Here is a 15,839-nt window from a genome sequence, read left to right as displayed (position 1 = left end):
TTAAATTAATTGCTACTCACAGGGTTATCTCCCTATGTATATCAACCATGGGTTGGGGCATTAAAATATAAATAGTAAACATGTGAAATTATTTGTTTTTAAGCTGGGGAATGCGTATTAAATGGGCTTAGCCATTACCATAAATGACGATGACACTGGATTACTTCAAAAGCGCATGAGACAAAGACACTTCTCCACTTATATTTTCGACTTTCTTGAAAATAAATACAGACATGTCTTTAGAAATAAAGTTAAATGTTGAAGCATAGGCTGACAATAGTTGCTATAAATAGTATTATAAAATTTACACCTCCCATATTTATAATTTATACTTGGATTGGATTTGTTTCTTGTCACGTGTACTGAGGTACAGTGAAAAATATTTTTCTGCGTGCAGCTCCAAAACAGATCATTTAGTACATGAAAAGAAAATACGTAATAGGGCAACACAAGGTACACATGTAAATACATAGACATTGGCATCGGGTGAAGCATACAGGAGCGTAGTATTAATCAGATCAGTCATTAAGAGGGTCGTTGAGGAGTCTGGTAACAGCGGGGAAGAAGCTGTTTTTGGAATTAAGGTTTCGTTCAAACTGCCAGAAAACCTACAAAATTACTACTACTCCACATGTCAAACTCGATTTGCCAGACAGATGACACCTATTGTATATCTGGTCCATACAGAACTCTTTAGCCAGCAGAAATGAGACTTCAAATTAAATATCGGCTCGACTGGTCTCTTACACAAAGATAGAATAACAAGTGGGCTAAACCGTCTAATCTACAGAATTTGACAGCATCTCACAAAATGCAGGATAATTTAAGAATGTAGCAAAAAATATCCAGAGCTGTATGACAGTTTTAGTAGGTGCATAGAGAGTGATGGCGAATAAATCTACAACACAACATTCACAACTGAGAGCTTGCCAGCATAATTATTTAAAACACTTGCTTCAAGATTTGTGCAGAATAAGGTCACTAAGTTTATCTTCCCTCCTAGTCTCTTTTCTCCTGAAGGAGTACAGTTCTATTGGCACTCTACAGCTCCTCATTCTCATGGCCATTATTCTCAAATGAGCTATATCCTCGGAGGAATAAGAGAGTAATCTCCAAAACAGCATTGATAACGTTAGTGTGAATAAAACTGAGGAAGAAAAGATTGCAATGAACAGTTATCAGAACTAGTAAAGGAGAAAAACAAGTAATAGAAATTAGACACACACATCATCCTAAATATTCTTCCACTACACAAACTGACTAAAATACCCTTCTTTCCCAAGAGCTACCCATGTACGTCCCGTATGAGACAGGGGAGACAATTGTGTTCCCAGAGATGATTAATGAAGAAACCAAAAATACTAAGCATGAGCTACACTACAGTTACCATGAGACAGCAAGGTAAATATAAAAGGGCTTATGACTTACTTGCATCCTTGTTTCCATTTGCCTGTGCACTTTCAGTTACTCAGACTGTCACACATATACAAGACACTGGCCTACTAATTCACATACAAAGTTTAGAATACATGGTCAGAGTCAACAAGACAGTGAACTGGATTTTCACAGACTCAGGGAGACTACACAGGCCTTCAAAACAAGTAAGACTCATTTCCAACAGATCCAATTCTTGCCAGTCGGGAAAAGGGGACAAGAGGGAAATCTGAAGTCGGCAGGGCCATTTGAACTCAGTACTGAGTTCTTTGATAGTGACGGTTAAGGCGCATCTTGACAAATACATGAATAGGATGGGAATAGAGGGATACAAAGAAGAAAGAAATGTACAGCACAGGAACAGGCCCTTCGGCCCTCCAAGCCCGTGCCGACCATGCTGCCCGACTAAACTACAATCTTCAACACTTCCTGGGTCCGTATCCCTCTATTCCCATCCTATTCATGTATTTGTCAAGATGCCCCTTAATGTCAATATCGTCCCTGCTTCCACCACCTCCTCCGGTAGCGAGTTCCAGGCACCCACTACCCTCTGCGTAAAAGACTTGCCTCGTACATCTACTCTAAACCTTGCCCCTCTCACCTTAAACCTATGCCCCCTAGTAATTGACCCCTCTACCCTGGGGAAAAGCCTCTGACTATCCACTCTGTCTATGCCCCTCATAATTTTGTAGACCTCTATCAGGTCGCCCCTCAACCTCCTTCGTTCCAGTGAGAACAAACTGAGTTTATTCAACCGCTCCTCATAGCTAATGCCCTACATACCAGGCAACATTCTGGTAAATCACTTCTGCACCTTCTCTAAAGCCTCCACATCCTTCTGGTAGTGTGGCGACTAGAATTGAACACTATACTCCAAGTGTGGCCTAACTAAGGTTCTATACAGCTGCAACATGACTTGCCAATTCTTATACTCAATGCCCCGGCCAATGAAGGCAAGCATGCCGTATGCCTTCTTGACTACCTTCTCTACCTGTGTTGCCCCTTTCAGTGACCTGTGGACCTGTACTCCTAGATCCCTTTGACTTTCAATACGCTTGAGGGTTCTACCATTCACTGTATATTCCCTACCTGCATTAGACCTTCCAAAATGCATTACCTCACATTTGTCCGGATTAAACTCCATCTGCCAACTCCCCGCCCAAGTCTCCAAACAATCTAAATCCTGCTGTATCCTCTGACAGTCCTCATCGCTATCCGCAATTTCACCAACCTTTGTGTCGTATGCAAACTTACTAATCAGACCAGTTACATTTTCCTCCAAATCATTTATATATACTACAAACAGCAAAGGTCCCAGCACTGATCCCTGTGGAACATCACTGGTCACAGCCCTCCAATTAGAAAAGCATCCTTCCATTGCTACTCTCTGCCTTCTATGACCTAACCAGTTCTGTATCCACCTTGCCAGCTTACCCCTGATCCCGTGTGACTTCACCTTTTGTACTAGTCTACCATGAGGGACCTTGTCAAAGGCCTTACTGAAGTCCATATAGACAACATCCACTGCCCTACCTGCATCAATCATCTTAGTGACCTCCTCGAAAAACTATCAAGTTAGTGAGACACTACCTCCCCTTCACAAAACCATGCTGCCTCTCACTAATAAGTCCATTTGCTTCCAAATGGGAGTAGATCCTGTCTCATGGTACGGACCCTGGAAGTGTAGAAGATTTTAGTTTAGTAGTTTAGACGGGCAGCATGGTCGGTGTAGGCTTGGAGGGCGAAGGGCCTGTTCCTGTGCTGTACTTTTCTTTGTTCTTTGATATCCCATTTTGGTTGTTGCAAGGGCCTTAATCCAGTGTGGGAGTGACAAATTGATGGAATAGATATAATGGATAAAAGACACAATCTACCGGACCCCCATGTGCCTGGAAAGCAGCGTGCCGCGGCGCAATGTGGCCGGTAACTCTGCTCCCGGAAACTACCCAGCTGCCCGCACCTTGTGAGACGTCATGATGTGAAGCCCACCCTTGTGGGCAAGAACTGTTTTTCGCAAATCTGCACATTTGTGTAAGTCAGCTAGTTTCACTCTATGGTCACGTCCAGGGGTCAAGAGATCGGGCCGCCATTTGAAAATGGCGAGCGGGGCTCCTCAACGCAGGAAACAGGACTAAGTATGGCCTTGGCCACGCGTTCCCTGTTGAGGCCCAATATCTAACCGGAGTGGCGCAAGAAAGCGTGTGCTTCCTGGCGCTGCAAGCACTGTGAAACACACAGCTAAACGCACTGGCTATAGGACATAGTTCCTATTTGATTTGCTCACACTCAAGGTCTGTTCAACTGTCATGATACAAAGTTTTATAAATCACATTCTCTTCAAACTTTCAAAGAAACACAAGCTGCAGAAATATATGTCTTATGGAGGATTTTTTAAAAACTCTACTGGACTGCTTTGATTGACAGGCCATCTGCTGCAGGTTAGAAAAGAAAATCGTAGCATCTGGTCATGCAGTTTCAATAGATTTTTTGTTGACATTTGCCTAAGGGTTATTATTGTGTGATTATGAATGCTGGCTAGTTTCCTTAGGCTGGAGAAAATTACGTTCGCGTTTCGGGGTCGGTGGAAGGGTTTGCCTGGAGATAGAAACCGTTTATTGATTTCTTCCAGTACAGCTTAGTCAGCAGGGAGTAGGGGAAAGGGAGGGGGGGGGGGGGGGGAAGTGAGGTTTGGGGGATAATAAGAAAAGGTGGAGGCAGAGAGGATGGGGGGGGGACATGGTAGGGAGGGCGGGTTGCGATTGTTGGTTACTGATTTAGTTATGATGTGATCTCTTGTTTGTTATCTTTTTGATCTTAGTTGTGGCTGTGTTTGATGCTTATTTCTAAATGCCTTAATAAAAATGTTAAAAAATGAATGCTGGCTGGTTTTTAAAAGCTATAATTATCTCAGTAGGGGTTTCAGAGTTCAGTTTGATTGACAGTTTAAAACAGAAACAGTTATTAAAGGTCTTTGCTGTGGGCCTTAATAAAAGTTTATTTGCTTGATAAGAGATTAACCACTTCAGCACATTAAAAACTTTGAATGGGTTTTACGAGTAGGGTTTTCTTTTACGAATCGGGTTTTCTTATGACTAAGTGTGAGTTATTGAAAGATGTATTAGATTAGAAGTTTGTTTCATCTCCACATAGCTCCTGAAGTCTGTCCATGGTAGATACTGGGTGAGCGGCTATAGTGACATGGAGAACATAAGCGGCCCTTGGGTGTGTGTAGGGGCATGAGCTGGCAGAGAGTGTATGAGGGGCCATGGGTGGAGGCTGATGGGGTGTAAGAGACGAGGGCTAGAGGGTCTAGAAACTTCTGAGGCAACTGGGGTGAAGTCCCAGGAACTGAGTCAGGCCTCCTAAGCAGTGGGCCTCAGCACTCTCCTCCCCCGCACCCCCCCCCCCGCCCAAACAGGGTCACATCACACTCAAGTTTCCAGGATTGCCAGGCCTGATCCCATACCGCATACATGAGCCATTCTCCCTACCTCCACACATGAGAATCGCGTGAGAATTCCTGAGGGAAAGCTCCCTAACTTTTCCTACCTCAGCAATGAAAATTCAGCCCATATTTTCACTTACGTTGTAACATCAGAACAACGCAAGTGATTGTTTTGTTATCACATCCACTCTTGCCCTCCCTTGTCAGTTCCCACTCAGTATGAAGCTCCTCAGTACAGCACAGTACCATTGCAAGCATAACAAAGTTAATCTAAACCTGTGTAAATCCTGTACAAAACAAATAAACCTCTTTCAAAGCTGCAACAGGTCTTAGCATACGAATAACCTTGACAAACCGTTAAACTTTAATCCTTGCAATTTATGATGCCAGGGTAGTAGCTATAATGAACTGGATATCATGACTTTCTTCCTATAATATTGCAAAGTATGCTGTAATCTATTTTTCCCTGAAATCTGTAGAGGCCCAGTCGAATTAGTTGCAAATTTGCATCCTGCTCTACTCAAAATTGGTTTCTTTGTTGGCAAGCTCTGTGCTTATACACTGATTATATCAAAGATTCTACAAATAGCATATTCTATTTACACAGAAGTAGCAAACAGCACACATAAATTACACTTGTTATTTAGTTAAAAGAAAACAGGAATTTAGAACACATCAACTTCTTATAGAATAGCCTCCAGTTAGGCTATCTTTGGAGCAGGCATGTCATGTGAGACTCTACAGATTCTAGCTAGCTAGCTTGCTTATGATTTGAGCCAAATTCGTTTTTTTTCTTAAAAAGACTGTCAGTATTTCTGTTTGCAGTGCCAGATGTCTTCTATTAGTTAACAAGGTCAATGAACCCACAAACACGAGGTCAGCACAATGAATAACCTATAATAAGTTATAATATAATGCGGACCTTTGTATTTTGAATTGTCAGTAGGTTGCCGTAAACACCAATTTACAGGAAAATCAAAATCACCCTTTACTTTGCTGGGTTATCACCTCCGATTGTTCATCAGTAAACTGAAGCTAGCAACATATAGTTAGTGGTGAATCTGGACTAATGCACTAACATTTAGCGATTGCGATCAAATGCTGTATCCAGCAAAATATATATTTCCTCGTTTTCAAAAAAAGTGGAAAGTTTAAAAACTGTTACTTATGCTTGAGATTGGAATAATAATTTGGTAACTTTATTTTGGTAACTGTGCTACATATATATATATTATATATATATATGTAATTCTGATGTCTTCGGAGGGGCAGGAGGTGGTGGTAGTGGTGGCGATGGATGCAGAGAAGGCATTTGATTGTGTGGAGTGGGAGTTCCTGGTGGAGGTGATGGGGTGGTTCAGTTTTGGGCAGGGGTTTGTAGATTGGGTCCAGTTGCTGTAAAAGGCAGCGGTCGCGAGTGCGCAAACGAACTGACTGAGCTCGAGGTACTTTGGGCTGCATAGGGGGATGAGGCAGGGGTGCCTGCTCTCCTCTTGCTCTTCGCCTTGTGCATCGAACCGCCAGCAATGGCACTTAGGGCTGGAGAGGGATTGAGCCGGGGGGGGCACCAAGCACAGGGTCTCGCTGTATGCAGATGACCTGCTGCTGTATATTTCACACCTGTTGGGCAGTATTGGAGGCAACATGAGGATTTTAGAGGAATTTGGCCGGTTTTCGGGATTATTGTTGAATATGGGGAAGAGCGAGGTGTTCAGATTGAGACTATAGGACAGGAGAGGAGGTTAGGGGAGTTGCTGTTCAGGGTGGTGGGGACGAGCTTTAGATATTTGGATATCCACGTGATGGGGGGCTGGGCGCAGCTGCACGAGTTGAACCTGGCTCGGATGGTGGAGCAGATGAAAGCAGATTTCAAGAGGTGGGATGTGCTGCTGCTGTCAGGGTGGGTGCAGACAGTTAAAATGAGAGTGCTGCCAAGGTTTCTGTTTGTGCTCCAGGACCTCCCAATCTTCATCCAAGTCATTTTTTAAGAAGGTCAATGCGCTGATCTCTGGGTTTGTGTGGGCGAGGAAGACTCCGCAGGTGAGGAGGGCATTACTACTGGAGGGAGCTGGATGCAAGGGTTCAGGGGTGGCAGCAGGCAGGGTTTGAGCGGTTTGGCGATCTGTTCATTGCGGGAAAATTTGCGAAGTTGGAGGACTTGAAATAAGAGTACGAGTTGCCCAGGGGGAACGGTTTTAGGTGCCTGACGTGGTTCTGGTAATGGTTCGCGGACGTGATGTCCAAGGAGCTGGGGTGGAGGTGGTCGCGAGTCCAGAGGTGGTTATATTTGGGATGTCGGAAGACCCAGGAGTTCAGGGGGTGAGAGAGGCCAATGTTTTGGCCTTTGCCTCCCTGATAGCCCGGAGATGGATTTTGCTTGGCTGGCGGGACTTGGAGTCACTGAAAGTGGGTATATGGGTGAGCGACCTGGCAGAGTTCCTGAGGCTGGAAAAGGTCAAGTTTGTCTGAAGGGGATTGGTGGATAGATTCACCCAGAGATGGAAGTGAGAACTTCCAGACATCTACTAGGACCTTCACATGACGGTGCTCCAGATTCACAGCATCAAAAGCTTGCGAACGTCAGTAGTCTCAAGAGACTTTATCTGTTGTCCTGTCTGTACGTGCGCGCGCACACACACACTAGGGTATTTTAAAAATGGGATAGATACTTCCAGAGTACAATAGTATGTGTACCAATTCTTGCAACTCGTTTTACAAAAGTTTTGTTTTATAATATCATTCGGAATTTATTGAAAAGGCTTGTTTATTCTGGGTCTAACAGCAGCGAAGATAAGTAATTGGTCGCCCAGGTGAGGGATTTAAACTTTTAAACTAGTGGTGGAGTAGTGGGGCTAGATCAACTGCGCACTCCTCCCATCGCAGTCATAACAATAGTCATTGCCTGACACTTGAAGGGGTGTGCTCGTTTGTCCCTTCCTTATTGTTGTAGGGGGGCAGCACGGTAGCACAAGTGGATAGCACTGTGGCTTCACAGCGCCAGGGTCCCAGGTTCGATTCCCCGCTGGGTCACTGCCTGTGCAGAGTCTGCACATTTTCCCTGTGGCTGCGTGGGTTTCCTCCCACAGTCCAAAGACATGCAGGTTAGGTGGATTGGCCATGATAAATTGCCCATAGTGACCAAAAAGATTAGGATGGGTTATTGATTTACGGGGATAGGGTGGAAGTGAGGGCTTAAGTGAGTCGGTGCACACTCAATGGGCCAAATGGCCTTCTGCACTCTTATGTTCTAATGTGTCTAGGTCTTGTTGCATGAGACCAGTATCTCCATTATCTGAGGAGTTGTTAATGCAAGTGAATACTGTACAATCATGAGCAAATATTGCCACATGTGATCTATTGATGGAGACAAAACCATTGATAAAGCAGCTGAAGACGTTCAGGCTGAGGATACTGCCCTGAGAAGCTCCTGCAGTGATGTCCGATACAATTGGTCTCCAAAAACCACAAGCATTTTCCTTTGTGCTAGGCATGACTCCAGTCAGTAGAGTGTTTCCCGCGATTCACAATGGCTTCAATGTTATTCGAATTCCTTGACACGGCACTCAGTCAAATGCTGCCTTTATACCAAGGGTGGTTACTCTCACTTCATCTCAGGAATTCAGCTCTTTTTTTCCCCCATGTTTGGGCTAATGCTGTAATGTGGTCTGAGCAGAATGCTCCTGGGGGAACCCAAACTGAACAATGCCAAGCATGTTATTGCTTAGTAAGTGCTGCTTGATAGCACTGTTGATAACACCTTTCACCATTTTCATGATGATTGCGAGTAGGGTGGGAGTTGTCCAGTTTGGATTTGTCCTGCTTCTTGGGGACAGGATGTGTCTGGGCAATCTTCCACTTTGTTAGGTAAATGCCAGTGTTGTATCTGTACTGGAACAGCTTGATATGAGGCACAACTAGTTCTGGAACACAGGCCCCAGGCCCCAGCCCGCTGCCACCCCCCCCTCTCCCTCCTGTACAATATGCAGGATCCTCCCAGGGCTCTAGCCTTTGTTGTATCCAGTGCGTTCAGCCTTTTCTTGATATTATGTGAAGTGAATCCACTTGGCTGAAAACAGGCATTTGAGAAGCTGGGGTCCTCAGGAGAAGGACAAGATGGATTATCCACTCAGTGCTTCTGACTGAAGATAGTTTGCAAATGTTTCAGCCTTTTGTTTTGCATTGGTTTGCTGGGCTCCACCATCATTATGGATCATGAAACAGCCTCCTCCTCCGTCCAGTTGCTTGTTTAATTGTCCATCATCATTCACGAGTGGATGCAGCAGACTTGCAAAGCTTTTGTCTAATCCATTGTTTTTGGGATTGCATTCACGTCATTTTGATGTATGCCCCGATTTTGCTCCCGACGTGCTCTGCTCATGTCATGTATTCACACTGGGGTAACACAGACTGCAACACGATGCAGTTAAATGATCAAGCACACACCAAACGTAGGCGTTGGTTCAATAAGATTTATTGAACTTCAGTAACAAAGCACGCAGCTGCCTGTGGGTTGACTCTCTACTACTCTAAGTAAACTAACATTAACTATCTAGACCAGGCTAGCTCTGATCCACGTGTGGAAGGTGTTGAATGATTTGTACACCCTGACTGTCACTACAGTTGTCACCAGTGGAAAGAGGCAGAGTGCTGATGCCTCGTGTGTTTTATAGTTGGAAGCCCCCCCTCTGGTGTTCTGTCTGGTGATTGGTCATGATCTGTTCTGTATGTTGATTGGCTCACCTGGGTGTCTGTCACTGCCTGCTTTTACCTCATGATGTGCATATTATGACATCCCCCCCAGTTTTAAAAAAATATGTTGGCTGCTTAGAGCATATACGACATATTTACAAAAGTAACTATATACAGCAATTGGTGAGTGAATGGATATGTACATGTAAGGTGTCCAGCGTGCAGAAACGTAACAGTATATATACACAAAGGAACTATTTATAAGTCCAGTCATTGGGGCTGTCGTCGGATTCTTGTGGCCCGCCTGAGAGGTGGAGGGGGGGGGGGGGGATGATGGTGTCTTGACAGGTTGGCATGCAGCCAGATTGGTAGTCTCGTGGAGCAAGATGGCCGTATAAGGCAGAACGACACCTGGGAACGTGAGATCTGGTGGTGAGCAGGCAAGTTTGCGTAGTGCCCTTCTGTTGCGCCTGACAATAGATCCATCAACCATGCAAACCACAAACGACCTGGGAGCGGCCTGTCGAACAACAACAGCTGGAGCTGACCAGCCTCCACCAGGCAACTTGATGCGAACAGCGTCCTTCGGAGAGAGCACGGGCAGATAAGTAGCATGAGCATCATATGTCAGCTTTTGCCGGTTCCTGAGTTGCTGCACCTTTTGCAGCACTGGGAGGTGATCCAGGTCAGGTACATGAATGGCCGGAACAGTTGTCCGCAGGTTCTGATTCATAAGGAGCTGTGCCGGAGACATACCGTTGGACAAAGGAGTTGCCCTGTATGCCAGAAGAGCAAGATTAAAGTCCGAAGCTGAGTCCGCAGCCTTACAGAACATCTGCTTCACAATATGGACCCCTTTTTCAACCTTCCCATTAGATTGCGGGTAATGTGGACTCGAGGTGATGTGCTGGAAGTGGTATTGCTTTGTGAAGTTGGACCATTCTTGACTTTAGAAACAGGGACTGTTGTCGCTCATAACCGTGAGTGGGATTCCATGCCTGGCAAATGCCTCCTTGCAAGCCTTTTGACAGTCCTAGATGTTAGGTCAGACAGTTTCACTACCTCGGGGTAACTGGAGAAGTAATCAATTATCAGGACGTAGTCACGCCTGTTGGCGTGACAAAGGTCAACGCCAACCTTAGACCATGGAGAGGTCACGATCTCATGCTGCTGGAGCGTTTCTTTGGGCTGAGCAGGTGGGAAGCACTGGCAGGAAGCGCAATTGAGGACCATGTTTGATATATCCTCATTGATGCCGGGCCAATAGACAGCCTGCCGGGCCCTGCTACTGCACTTCTCATTACCGAGGTGTCCCTCGTGTATCTGCGTGAGCACCAAGCTCTGGAGGCTGCGCGGAATGACGATGCGATCCAATTTCAGGGGGATCCCCTCGACAACAGGTCATCCTTTACATTATACTATTAGGGGCATTGCCCTTTCTGCCAGCCATTCGTGAGGTGATGTATGGCCCGCTGCAGAAGAGGGTCCTTTGCGGTCTCTTCTCGAATGATGATGAGTCATTCGTCGGATGTCGGGAGGGTGCTGGCACACAGTTGCACCTGTGCCTCAATGTCGTGTATGAAGTCTACCTGCTCACATGGTGAGGTGATGGCATGCGACAGGGCATCCGTGATGATTAGCTCCTTTCCAGGTATATAAACCAGTTCAAAATCATAGCTGCGGAGTCGAAGGAGAATGCGCTGGAGCCTGGGTGTCATGTCATTTAAGTCCTTGTGTATAATGTGCACTAGGGGTCTGTGGTCCGTCTCTACTGTAAAGGTCGGGAGACCATAGACATAATCGTGGAATTTCACGATGCCAGTGAGAAGGCCCAGACATTCTTTCTCTATTTAAGCATATCATTGCTCAGTGGGGGTCATGGCCCTTGACGCGTAGGCCACTGGAGCCCAGGACGAGGTGTCGTCCTTCTGGAGGAGCACCGCCCCAATGCTGTCCTGGCAGGCGTCTGTGGAGATTTTAGTCTCCCTCACTGAGTCAAAAAAAGCTGGAACAGGAGCGATGGTTAGCTTCGCTTTCAACTCAAGCCACTCTGCTTGATGTGCGGGTAGCCACTGGAAAGTGGTGGACTTCTTCACCAGGTGCCTGAGGGCCGTGGTGTGTGACGTGAGGTTGGGAATAAACTTCCCCCCAAAATTTACCATCCCCAGGAAATGGAGGACTGCCTTCTTGTCCTCTGGGGTCTTCATTGTATTGATGGCCTCGACTTTGTCCGAGTCTGTTTGCATGCCCTGCTGGGAGATCTGATCACCTAGAAACTTAATGGACGACATGCCAAAGGAGCATTTGGTTTTATTTAATTTCAGGCCGTTGGCATGTATGCGCCTGAAGGCTTGTTGCAGACGAGAAATATGTTCCTGCGGGGTCGTGGACCATATGATGACGTAGTCAACATAAACCCGCACACCGTCAATGTCCTCTAGTATTTGCTCCATTATTCGATGAAAGGTTTCGGAGGCCGAAACAATACCAAACAGCATGCGATTGTAGCAATATTTTCCGAAGGGTGTATTAAACGTGCAGAGCTTCCTGCTGGACTCATCCAGTTGTATCTGCCAGAAGCCACGAGATGCATCCAGCTTTGTAAAAATTTGGCATGTGCCATCTCACTCGTCAGCTGCTCCCGCATCGGGATCGAGTAGTGTTCCCTCATAATGTTGTGGTTCAGATCCTTGGGATTGATACAAATGCGCAGTTCTCCAGAGGGCTTCTTGACACAGACCATCGAGCTAACCCAGTCAGTTGGTTCCGTCACCTTGGATATTATTCCCTGATCTTGGAGCTCCTGCAGCTACGCCTTTAGACGGTCTTTTAGGGGCGCCGGCACCCGGCATGGCGCATGGATGACAGGCATGGCATCAGGGCTGAGCAGAATTTTATAGTGGTAGGGCAGCGTACCCATCCCACTGAACACATCCGAGTATTGCAATAGTAGGTCCTCAATGTTGGCCTGATCCAGAGGACATCACATATACACGCTGGACGAGATGGAGTAGCATGCATGAGCACCAAGTAGAGAATCCTTGCCGGGCTTGACAATCTCAAACCGCAAAGTGGCCTTGATGGCCTTGTTGGATACATGCAAGTGACAGGACCCGAACGCAGTGATGACATTTCCATTGTAGTCGAGCAACTGGCAGGCCGGCGGAAGAATTGTTGGCCGCCTTTGGATACAAGCAAGATCTGCTAGGGATATTAAGATTGGTCAAAGCACCGGTGTCCAGCTTGAACCGAATGCTACAATCGTTGACTTGTACTGTGGCACGCCACTCGTCCACATAATCCACATTGGAGGATGGGCGTGTGTGTGTTGCGGAATGCGAGGAGGCCTGGTCATGCATGGTGATGATGCCCACTTGATATGGGGTCCCGGGCAGTCGTCCTCTGGATCAGTGACGGGATCAGGTTCTAAATCTAGCAGCCCTTGCTGCACACTTTGAACGCGTCTGCGTTGGAACTGGGATCGCTGGCCCCCTATCGGAGGTGCAGACCTGCACAAAGCCGCATAATAGCCAAGCTTCTTGCAGTTGAGACATCACCTGCCTCTTGCAGGGCATTGCCGCTTTAAATGGGCGGTGCCGCAGTTGGGGCACGCCATCACGTTGACGTTGTGACGCTCGCTGTGTTGTCGCACATGCGCAGTGCGGTCAGCCGCCTCTTGCACCTGCGCAGTGTAGTCTTCGGCCGCTTTGTTCTCCCGACCGTGGTGCGTATGCGTGGGACCCCTGGAAAAGCGCACGAAATGGCCGCCTTCATCGATGCTCAGGCGCTGCATTCGGGCGATAGGCTGTACACTCTCAGCCTCGTGGGAGGCAAGTTGGCCCTGCCCTGCCGACTTAAGACAGGAATAGCGACTTTTCGCCTGTTCGTGGACTTTGCGCGTCTTGATGGCCACTGGCAAGGTCATATTTTTTATTTTTAGGAGCTGCTCCCGCAGGGCGTCGGAGTGGACGCCAAACACGATCTGATCCCTGATGATCCTGGTGTCACCGTAGTTGCAGGAATGCGCTAGAATGCTAAGATGAGTGAGAAAAGACTGGAAAGGCTCATTCTTACCCTGAAAGCGCTGCTGGAAGACATGACGCTCGAAGCTTTTATTTGTCCCGACCTCACAATGACTGTCGAATTTGGTTAAGACGGTCTGGAACTTGGTCTTGTCCTCACCGTCGGCAAAAGTGAGCAAATTGAAGATTTGGATGGCCTGGTACCCCCGCAGTTGACAGTAGCACCGCGATTTGTCGGGCATCGGACGCACTTTCGAGGCCCGAGGCCTCAAGGTATAGACTGAATTTCTGTTTGAAGACCTACCATTTGTCGCCAAGGGTCCCGGAGATCCGGAGCTGTGGAGGTGCCTGGATCTTTTCCATGCCGCTGGAAAGCAGCTGCTGGTCGTCAGTGAATTTTCGAAGGTAAATTACTTAGAAGCAGTAGCCACCCCTGGTATCATGTCGTGTTATTCACCCTAGGGTAATACGGACTGCAACACGATGCAGTTAAATTATCAAGCATACACCAAACATAGGCATTGGTTCAATAAGATTTATTGAACTTCAGTAACGAAGCACACAGCTGCCTGTGGGTTGACTCTCTACTACTCTAAGTAAACAAACATTAACTATCTAGACCAGGCTAGCTCTAATCTACGTGTAGAAGATGTTGAATGATTTGTACACCCTGACTGTCACTACAGTTGTCACCAGTGGAAAGAGGCAGAGTGCTGATGCCTCATGTGTTTTATAGTTGGAAGCCACCCTCTGGTTTTCTGTCTGGTGATTGGTCGTGTTCTGTTCTGTATGTTGATTGGCTCACCTGGGTGTCTGTCACTGCGTGCTTTTACCTCCTGATGTGCATGGGTGCATATTATGACAGCTCACAGTAGCAGGGTTGGTCCCCTGGCTGGGTTGTAATAGTCAAGTGAAATATACTCAGCCATGAGATTGCACATTATGGCGAAACACAATTCTGCTGCCAGCCCAGTGCTTCAAGGATGCCCAGTTTTGCTTTGCTAGGTCTGTTCTGAATCAATCCTTTTTAGGCGATGCTGGCGTTGGACTGGGGTGAGCACAGTAAGAAGTTTTACAACACCAGGTTAAAGTCCAACGCGTTTGTTTCGAATCACTAGCTTTCGGAGCACTGCTCCTTCCTCAGGTGAATGGGATCACCTGAGAAAGGAGCTGTGCTCCGAAAGCTAGTGATTCGAAACAAACCTGTTGGACTTTAACCTGGTGTTGTAAGACTTCTTACAATCCTTTTTAGCACAGCGCTAGTGCCACACAAATTACGGGAGGCTGATCTCAGCATGTCGACAAGGCTCTGTGTCCACAACAGCTGGTTAATTCAGTGCTACCCAGCCACTCTTAGCAATGGTCACCGAGGTCTTTTACCTCGAGCGTATTGTGCCCGTTCTACCCTCCGTGCTTCTTTTATTTGGAAACATTTTTCTAAAAATTTTTGAAGTTTTAATAAAATCTACAAAATCACAGAATAACAATTAAATAGTAAGAGTCTCACCCCCCCCCCACCTTACACCAGTAAAACCTAGTTAGTAAGTCCCCCCAACCCACCCCCCGAACAGCGAACAGTGACCAGCTCCAAAGTACAATATAAACGGCCGCTACTGGCGGTAAAACCCTTCCACTGACCCTTTCACCGTAAACATAGCCTCCTCGAGATTTAAAACTCCATCAAGTCACCCAGCCGCACCGAAGCGCTTGGGCATGTAATCGACCTCCAGCCCATGAGGATTCCCCTCCAAGGCCAGGACCTCTGCCTCTGTCCGGAGTCCCGGCACAACCAAAACCCCAAAAATCGCCACCAATGAGCAAGGCTCCAACCCGATGTTCAGGGTCGCCAACACAGTCTCAAAAAAGCACCTCCAGAAGTCCACCAGCTTTGAGCACGACCAGAATATGTGCGCATGATGTTCTGGGCCCCCACCAGACACCGAGCGTATCTATCATCCACCCCTTCAAAAAATCAACTCATTCGAGCCGTCGTAAGGTGTGCTCGGAACATCACTTAGCTGGATGAGACTTGGCCTCGCACAGGCCAAGGTCAAGTTAACCCTCCTCAGCGCCTCAATCCAAACCTCCTCCTCCAAGAGCAGACCTAACTTCTCAGTCTACTTTGTCTTCACACCCTCAACAGCCCGTCTCCTTTCCCATTATCCACTGGTATATACCCGATGTGCTGGCCACCTCCGAACCAGAGCAGATCGCCTTGAGCGAAGTTTAGTTCATAAGATACAGGAGCA

The 15,839-nt window shown here is 46.9% G+C and overlaps 1 protein-coding gene across 1 annotated transcript in view; it reads right to left on the bottom strand.

Moving 5' to 3' along the window:
• Positions 1–15,839, bottom strand: part of rhoj (ras homolog family member J) — a 72,167-nt gene that overhangs the window by 31,574 nt on the left and 24,754 nt on the right. The window lies entirely within an intron of this gene.

The sequence above is a fragment of the Scyliorhinus torazame genome, chromosome 2, assembly GCF_047496885.1.
Source record: "Scyliorhinus torazame isolate Kashiwa2021f chromosome 2, sScyTor2.1, whole genome shotgun sequence".
Classification (NCBI taxonomy): Eukaryota; Metazoa; Chordata; class Chondrichthyes; order Carcharhiniformes; family Scyliorhinidae; genus Scyliorhinus; species Scyliorhinus torazame.
This window is presented reverse-complemented; position numbering and strand designations above follow the sequence as displayed.